This window comes from Dama dama, chromosome 5 (genome assembly GCF_033118175.1).
Source record: "Dama dama isolate Ldn47 chromosome 5, ASM3311817v1, whole genome shotgun sequence".
Taxonomy (NCBI): Eukaryota; Metazoa; Chordata; class Mammalia; order Artiodactyla; family Cervidae; genus Dama; species Dama dama.
Genome location: NC_083685.1, coordinates 30,149,406 through 30,158,987, shown reverse-complemented (window position 1 = coordinate 30,158,987; position 9,582 = coordinate 30,149,406).

The following is a 9,582-nucleotide window of genomic DNA, read 5'->3' as shown; positions in this document are numbered from 1 at the left end:
AGTTTTCAGATAAATTAGATATACTGTATGTCTTAAGTCAAAAAAACAAATAAATAAAAAAGAGAGAAAGAGAGAAAGAATTACTTCAGTCAGTCAGTCAGTCAGTCAGTTCAGTTACTCAGTCGTGTCCGACTCTTTGCGACCCCATGAATCACAGCACTCCAGGCCTCCCTGTCCATCACCAACTCCCGGAGTTTACTCAGACTCATGCCCATCAAGTCGGTGATGCCATCCAGCCATCTCATCCTCTGTCGTCCCCTTCTCCTTCTACCCCCAATCACTCCCAGCATCAGGGTCTTTTCCAATGAGTCAACTCTTCACATGAGGTGGCCAAAGTATTGGAGTTTCAACTTCAGCATCAGTCCTTCCAATGAACACCCAGGACTGATCTCCTTTAGGGTGGACTGGTTGGATCTCCTTGCAGTCCAAGGGACTCTCAAGAGTCTTCTCCAACACCATAGTTCAAAAGCATCAATTTTTCGGCACTCAACTTACCTCTTTGTAAACGACATGATGCTATCACCGTACTTTAAGAACACACCTTAGGAAAAAACAAGTAAACTTAGTGATTATTTAGTGTTATCTTTATTGAATCAAACTTGGGTTCACTTACCCATGCACAGAAAAACCAATCTACTAACACCAGTAGAAAGTGCAGAGTTTATTGCAGATACCAACAAGGAATCAGGCAGCTTATGGTCAAAAGTCCTGAACTTCCGATAGCTTTAGGGAAGGGGTTTTAGGGATGGTGAGGGAGGGAGCTGCAGGATGCATGATCAAATCATGCACAGCATCAGAGTGGTTGGCACTAAGGTGAAGTTTCAAGCATCATCAACCCTCTGGTTTCAACTAGTCCAGGGTCTGTGTGCATGTGGTTTTCAGCTGATGGGGATCTGCTTTCTGTAAAAATAACTTGAAACCATTATCTATTTCTTATAAGAAACTGGGAGTTTGGGGGTTCTGTGTGGCAGATTTATAGTCTAAATTGTTACCAGTTCTCCAGTCCAATAGCTGTCCTTTGTTTCTACATCTTCACATCTCCTAATCATTAACTCCTTTAAAAAAGGAGTGTTTTTATTTATTTATTTTATTTAAATATGTAATATATATATAAATATATATATTTATTTAATTTATTTATTTATTTATTTTTGGCTGTGCTGGTCTTTCTTGCTGTGCAGATTTTTCTCTGGTTGTGGCGAGCAAAGGCTACTCTATGGTTGCAGTGTGTGGACTTCTCGCTGCTGTGGTTTCTCTTGTGGAGCACAGGTTCTAGGATGCACGGGCTTCAGTAATTGTGGCATGTGGGCTCAGTAGTTGTGGTTTGTGGGCTTAGCTGTTCCAAGGCCTGTAGAATCTTTCCAGACCAGGGATTGAACCCTCATCCCCTGCATTGGCAGGCAGATTCCTATCCACTACACCGCCAGGGAAGTCCATAATCATTAACTCTTGAGTCAGCCTTTTCCTTCAAAATACAAGTACACAGGGGTCTGTATACAGTTTCATTACTAAGGCTCGTCCAAATATCAACAATATCAAGATCACTGATTTTTGCCAAATCTCTTCCATTCAGATAGGGGCTTCCCTGATAGCTCAGTTGGTAAAGAATCCACCTGCAATGCAGGAGACCCCAGTTCAATTCCTGGGTTGGGAAGATCCACTGGAGGAAGAATAGGCTGCCCACTCCAGTATTCTTGGGCTTCCCTTGTGGCTCAGCTGGTAAAGAATCCACCTGCAATGTGGGACACCTGGGTTTGATCCCTGGATTGGGAAGATCCTCTGGAGTAGGGAAAGGCTACCTACTGCAGTATTCTGACCGAGAGAATTCCATAGGGGTCTCAAAGAGTCAGAGATGACTGAGTGACTTTCACTCACTTCCATTCAGATAGATGTTTTGAAGAAATTGTCGTCCATAGATCAGTTTGTGTGTTATTTATTCCTTTTCTAAGGGGGCATATTTATACTGAAGCCATTTTTTTTTCAATCTAGAAGAGTTAGTGTAGATAAGGTGATGGTTTGAAAGACAAAATCTTAAGTTAGAAAGATATAGACCTGGAATTTAAACAATGCAGCAATCCCCCATATAACAAATGTAAAATAGTTATCAATAATTGAACACTTGTTTTGCGTATGTCTTTTTAAATGTTATCTAAAGGTGTCATATTATTTTTCTTATTTATTTCTTTCATTTATTTTTATTAGTTGGAGGCTAATTACTTTACAATATTGTAGTGGTTTTTGCCATACATTGACATGAATCAGCCATGGATTTATATGTGTTCCCCATCCTTATCCCCCCTCCCACTGTTATTTCAATATGTGCCCCCATATGCATCTCTGCTCTGCAAGCCATAACCACCTTCACATGTCACAACAATGTCATTTTCATATCTAGCAAAATGAAGAATTGTGTAGTATCACCTAAATTCTGCCCATAATTAAAATTTTCCAGTTATTTTAAAATATATATAAGCATAGATTTTTTTTTCGTATCATGTACCCACTCACTCTCTCTTGTTCATTCCTGACGTTTCTCTGTGTGTTGAATTATTCATTCTTCTGTCTTGCAGTTCGCATGTGACAGGTCAGCGTGTTCCTACCGCTCAAAGCCAAATGCTCCTCTGAAACAACAATGCTAGCTCCTGGGGCAGAGGTAGATGAACAGTCACTCAGGTCTGCAAATCTTCCAGGAAAATAGAATCTCCGCCAAAAGCATGTGCAGTTTTTACCAAGTCTAAGCAAAGTTATAGTTGTCTCTTGACCAGTTTGAGATGCTCCTGTTAGCAGAGTTGCAGGTCTGGGAAGAGGTCAGGCTCCCCTCCCTCAGCCAGGAGTTCACACCTTCAAAGTTCATAGCAACAGCTGTCTTCTCCTGGTAACCAGATGTGTCATATCAATTTAAAAAGCAACCCTGAAACCTCTTTTAGAAACTTGTAACCAATGTCAACGTTCATTTATTTTTGCTTATTAGCTACTTCTTTTTAAGACCTAGGTAAACAACTAATACTGGAGAAGTATTATCTATAAATGATATTAAGAATTTATTTCTCTAGGTTTTCTAATATCAAGCTAGATTAGCTGGAAGTTCCAAAAATGCGTATTGTGGATTCAAAATCTGTGACTTTGTTGGAAAGGTTTTCTATTTGCCCACAAGCAAATTCTACTTACAATTTTTGTCTCTAATGTGAGAGATGATGACTAAGAAGATCCTATCTTAGCAACTGTTTAGTAGAATTAGCAAGTAAATGTATGATGGTAGTACAAATATTTAAAAGTAAGTTATAGAAAGCAAACCATGAGCTTCATGAAATTATTATGGTTTTAAAATGAGATTTAAAGTCAGGTTCAATCGGGATGGGGAATACGTGTAAATCTATGGCTGATTCATATCAATGTATGACAAAACCCACTGAAATGTTGTGAAGTAATTAGCCTCCGACTAATAAAAAATGAAAAAAAAAATAAAAAAAATAAAATCAGTTTCATGAAGCAAACTAAGCTCATCATGTTATCATTAAATAACTACTTAAGCTTTCTGTGCCTTTTTTTTTTTTTTTTTTTTTGCACCTCATAGTTTCTGGTTTTATTTCACTAGTATATATTTCTATTTTTGTATTTTCATGAGCCATCTCTCCAAAGATTATTTTAAATGCCCTAGATACATTATTTTCTTCTCAAAATCATGCATTTCTTCTTAGAGACAGGGACTAGAATCATAGTCACCAAAATTATTCCAAAGAAGTGGGGCATAGACAGTATCTTGGCAACAGAAAGCAATATTGCTGGAATGTTTCCTTAGTTTTTTATGGTGAGTGGAGTTTCATGGTAGTGTATATGTTTTTTAAAAAAGAAAATATTTACTTTGGACAAAAGACAACTATAAAGGTTTAAATATTCTAAACATGAATATTTAGGCAAGAAGTCTTCTTAAATAGTTACAGAGAAGTAATCAGAATCTGTTCATTTTTGTGACACCATCCTTAGAAATCAAGATGAATACTTGTTTTATTAGATTCAATCACCTAACAATAATGACCTATGTACTAATTTACATAAACTGTTTTTTTCCAAAGATAACTCTCATTAGCATTTATTATACACTATTCTAGACATAAGCTTGCTGTGCATTTTATTTTATTTTTTTCTTGCTGTGCATTTTAAACATATCTCTGTAACCTAATTTTTAAAAATTTATTTTTATTTATTGGCTGCCCTGGGTCTCCCTTGCTGTGTACAGGCTTTCTCTAATTGTGCAGAGTTGGGGGCTACTCTTCACTTCTGTGCATGGACTTGTAGCGGCTTCTCTCATTACAGAACACAGGCTCTAGGGTGGACGGGTTTCAGTAGCTAGGCCCATGGGCTTAGTTATCCCACACATGTGGGATCTTCTTAGACCAGTAATCAAAACTGTGTCCTCTGCATTGGCAGGCAGATTCTTAACCACTGGACCACCAGAGAAGCCCCTTCTCTAATTTAATTTTTAAAGCTCACTTTGGGTTTCCCTGGTGGTTCAGACATCAATAGAGCTTCTGTACAGTCCTGGTGCAGAGGAGAAGGACATTTGTTGTAGGTTAGCAGCATTAGCAGAGGGAATGAGGGCACAAAGGTGAAGATCTAGTTCTGAAGCTAGCATGCGGGAACAGAGAAGCCAACAGAAAAGTGACCAAAGCTTTATGTTGGGTTAGAAAAAGTGGGACCAGAATAAAATGTTTGGATGCAATTCTCTTGCACTTCCTAAAGCAGGTTGTCTGCTTCATTAGCCCTCAGTGTGCTTAAGGGGAAAAAAAAAGAAAATGTCAATGCCTAAAAGTTTGGAAATTTTCATATCTCATGTCTTCTAAGACTTATAAACTACCCTAGCAGATTAAACGTTCTGTTGTCTTAAATAAACATTTCAATGTTGCTGAACCAATGTTGTTAATCTAGTTTCCCCAAAACATGTTTGACCAGAAAATGTTTTTATGCTATATCTATAAATATTCCATACATGAGTCTAGAGGTCCAATAGATATAATTCAGAAAACCGTTCTGTGCAAAAACAATATAATAGTTTCCTGTTAGGTTAAACGAATGGTGAAAGCATTGCTTTTTTTCTTTATATAGATAGTTAATCAAAGTATTATTGATTTACAATGTTGCCTTAGTTTCAGGTATACAGAAAAATGATTCAGTTATATATGCATATATATATATTTTTTTTTCATATTCTTTTCCCTTATAGGTTGTTACAAAATACTGAGTATAGTTCCCTGTACTATACAGTAGGTCCTTGTTGTTCATCTATTTTATATATAGCAGTTATGTATGTTAATCCCAATCTCCTGATTTATCCATTCCCCCCACTTTTCTCTTTGGTAACCACAAATTTGCTTTCTATGTCTGTGGGTCTATTTTTATTTTGTAAATAAGTTCATATCATTTTTTTAGATTCTACATGTAAATGATATCACATGATATTTGTCTTTCTCTGTCTGGCTTTCTTCAATTAGTATGACAATCTCAATGCTTTTTATGTCTCATGTAAGAATAGAATATTAGCTAAAAGCAGGGAATAGTGGCGCTATCAGGGTAGCACTAGAGTTTTTTCATTACAACAAAAGACATATATGTGGTACTCATAGCTCCCTGTGGAGAGAGTGATTAACGACCTTCAGTAGAGTTCAGTTCAGTCGTTCAGTTGTGTCCGACTCTTTGTGACCCCATGAATCGCAGTACACCAGGCCTCCCTGGTGTAAACCCAACTCCCAGAGATTACTCAAACTCATGCCCATTGAGTCGGTGATGCCATCCAGCCATCTCATCCTCTGTCATCCCCTTCTCCTCCTGCCCCCAATCCCTCCCAGCATCGGGGTCCTTTCCAATGAGTCAACTCTTTGCATGAAGTGGCCAAAGTACTGGAGTTTCAGCTTCAGCATCAGTCTTTCCAATAAACACCCAGGACTGATCTCCTTTAGGATGGACTGGTTGGATCTCCTTGCAGTCCAAGGGACTCTCAAGAGTCTCCAACACCACAGTTCAAAAGCATCTATTCTTCGGCGCTCAGCTTTCTTCATAGTCCAACTCTCACATCCATACATGACCACTGGAAAACCCATAGCCTTGACTAGATGGACCTTTGTTGGCAAAGTAATGTCTCTGCTTTTTAACATGCTATCTAGGTTGGTCATCACTTTCCTTCCAAGGAGTAAACGTCTTTTAATTTCATGGCTGCAATCACCATCCACAGTGATTAACCACCTTAGCGCATGGGAACGATTGCCATTTCATTTGGCATTGCCATTTCCAATGGCATTTCATTGCCATTGCCATTTCTCTTTGGTGTCTGAGTTGGGTTTTATAGATGACTGTGCCAGAATGACCAAAGGGAATTACGAACAAGTGAAAAGATGCGTGTCAAGACATAGATGTACAATACACGGTGTGCACATATTTCCGTAGAGTTTTATTTTTCTGGAACCTAAAGAATTCACAGTTCAAGAAAGACAGTGACAGAAAATGAAGCTGGGCGGGTTCATGGACCAGACAATGAAGGGCCTCATTGACAATGATGTCTATTTTATAGGTTGAAATAAAGAGGGAAGTGTCTTAAGAGAAGGGAATCATGTAACTGGATTTGTTTTGTAGAATGAGCACTTGAATCATCTGGAGAGAATGATGGGAGAGAAAAACAGGGAGCAAGAAGGGCATTGAGGAAGTTGGCTGTAAGTAGAATAAGAGAGACACCAATGACACAAAATTCCCAGGGTCGGTGTTGTCCAGACCTTGAGGATGCACAACAGACCGTGAGAGGCTGAGAGTAACAGAACCAAGTGTGCAGAGGGCCAAAAACAAGGCCGGCAGGCTAGTTATTCTTGGCTTGAATATTTGGTTGGTTTTCAATGGCTGACAAGGTGATGCAAACTGTGGTTGGGCAGTTTCCAAGAATATCTTTCTTATCAATATCTTTCTTATCAATATCCTGCACTGCAATGCTACCTTTCCTGGACAAAATTCCAATCATGTGTGAAGCCCATCACCTGCTTTCTCCAAAACTGAGTGGAAAATTACTGTCAATTACTAATCAGGATAGCTTTAATGGCATTTATGGTAGATGGGCCTTATTATGTTTGCTCTGGTTTCCATGGTTATTTCATACACTCTCCATGATACTCAACCCCCCCACACACCTCTGTCCTTATTTGTTTTCAACAGATGAGAAAGCAGAAGTCATCATTCACTCTACATTCATTCAACAATGTACTGAAGAGAAGTACTTTGCTTTTCTCGTTCCATTTCAGCTAAAAGAAAACATTTCTTCTCCTTTTCTCCTGCTGTCTATTATCAGTTCTGAGTCCCAGCCCTCTCATATGTTCAGAGACCAGTAACACTTGCCGTCTTCTCTCCCTTCCCTTCACTTTCATCTTTACCCTGCATCATAAAACAATGTTTCCAGCATTTAAATATAAAAACTTCTTCTGAAAACTAAGTAATTGACAATAAACTTTAATTAAAAAACCATGGCTTTGGCTAGATGGACCTTTGTTGACAAAGTAATGCCTCTGCTTTTTAATATGCTGTCTGGATTGGTCAGAGCTTTTCTTCCAAGGAGCAAGTGTCTTAATTTCATAGCTACAGTCACCATATGCAGTGATTTTGGAGCCCCGCCCCCACACACACAAAAAATAGTTTCTCACTGTTTCCATTGTTTCACCAACTATTTGCCATGAATTGATGGGATCAGATGCCATGATCTTAGTTTTCTGAATGTTGAGTTTTAAGCCAACATTTTCACTCTCCTCTTTCACTTTCATCAAGTGGTTCTTTAGTTCTTCACTTTCTGCCATAAGGGTGGTGTCATTTGTGTATCTGAGGTTATTGATATTTCTCTCGGCAATCTCGATTCCAGCTTGTGCTTCATCCAGTCCAGCATTTCACATGATGTTTCCTGCATATAAGTTAAATAGGCAAGGTGACAATATACAGCCTTGTTGTACTCCTTTCCCAATTTGGAACTAGTCTGTTGTTCCATGTCTAGTTCTAACTGCTGTTTCTTGACCTGCATGCAGATTTCTCAGGAGGCAGATGTAGATAAATTCTAAAAACATTAGTAGAAAGCTAATTCCTATTAAAGAGCTTTCTTTTGAGACTTTCTGGATATTTTTCAACCTCATATATAAGTCACCAAGTGCAAACAACAGGAGATCTCATTAGTTGAAATTGATAGTACCAAGTAAATACTGTTAATCCAAAGACAAAATAATTAGCTGCACTTTTGATAAAGATTTTTTGTGTTATTTTGTTCAACTTTTTTAATTTATCAATTGTGATAAATTCAACTGTTTCCTATACTTTATTTGTGAATTATTGAAACCTAGGATCCAGTTACTGAAAGTTGGTGAAGGTGGAAATGATAGAGGGTTAGAACAATAGCAACAGATGTCATTTATTTTTAATAAGAAAATAACTCATTAAGGCTGATGAAATGACACATATCTCACTTTTAATCTATTTTTCTTTTAATAAAAATACATTCCAAATATCTACTCTGGGCCAAACATTTGTGGAGCCAACTGAAATATAAAAACTAGTAAGAAATTTTACATAACACTGAAGGCATCCAAAGTAAGGGAAACAGACAAAGTAAGGGAAATAGAACTCAGAGGGCACAGCACAGACTGGGAGAGTCATGAGTGTTTCCCAAAGGAGATGAGCATTGTGGAATAACTAGAATTTAGCAGGATAGAAGTTCTTCGAGTGCAGGTGTTTTTTTTCCTAAAGAGGATGTACATGAACATATAAATTGAAAATGAGTCCCAAAGGTATTCAGAACTACACCATGGCTGGAGCATCAGGGGGGAATGGAAAGTGAAGATGAAGCCAAGAGGAGAGTAAAACCAGGTAATGAAGAACATTGAACAGCATGCCTAAGGTTTTATTTCCACTTTATTCTGAAGACTATGAGAGCTACTGAAGAACTTTAAGTGGGAGATTAAAAGTCCAGATTTGCATTTAAGACGTATGATTAGCAAAAGAACATGTTGATTTTGAAATGCTGTAAAACATTGAATGTCTTTAAAACAGATTAAGCACACTGTAATAGTTTGCACTGAAAGTAAATCTCTTTCAAAGTAACATTGTGATTCCAAAATAACACACCATCGTTATTTCAGTTCTGTGCTATATTAATTTCTTTTAGGTAACCTTATTAACATAGCAGTAAAACAGACCCAAGAAATTATTTATGGTATTTGTTAATGCAAATCGCTCCATTAACAAATTCTGTCCAGAACATGACTACCAACCAATTGCTGTCCACAATTGACTGTCTCTATCTCAATGGTATTTGTTAGGTAATTTTGCACCTAAATTTTTTTTATTAAAAAAATGGCACTGGCATAAAGGAAAATAATCTGAAAAAATATACATACATGTATATAATTGAGTCACTTTGTTGTACACTTGATACTAATCAATCAGTTCAGTTCAGTCTCTCAGTCGTGTCCAACTCTTTACAACCCCATGAATCGCAGCACACCAGGCCTCCCTGTCCATCACCAACTCCCGGAGTTTACTCAAACACATGTCCATTGAGTTGGTGATGCC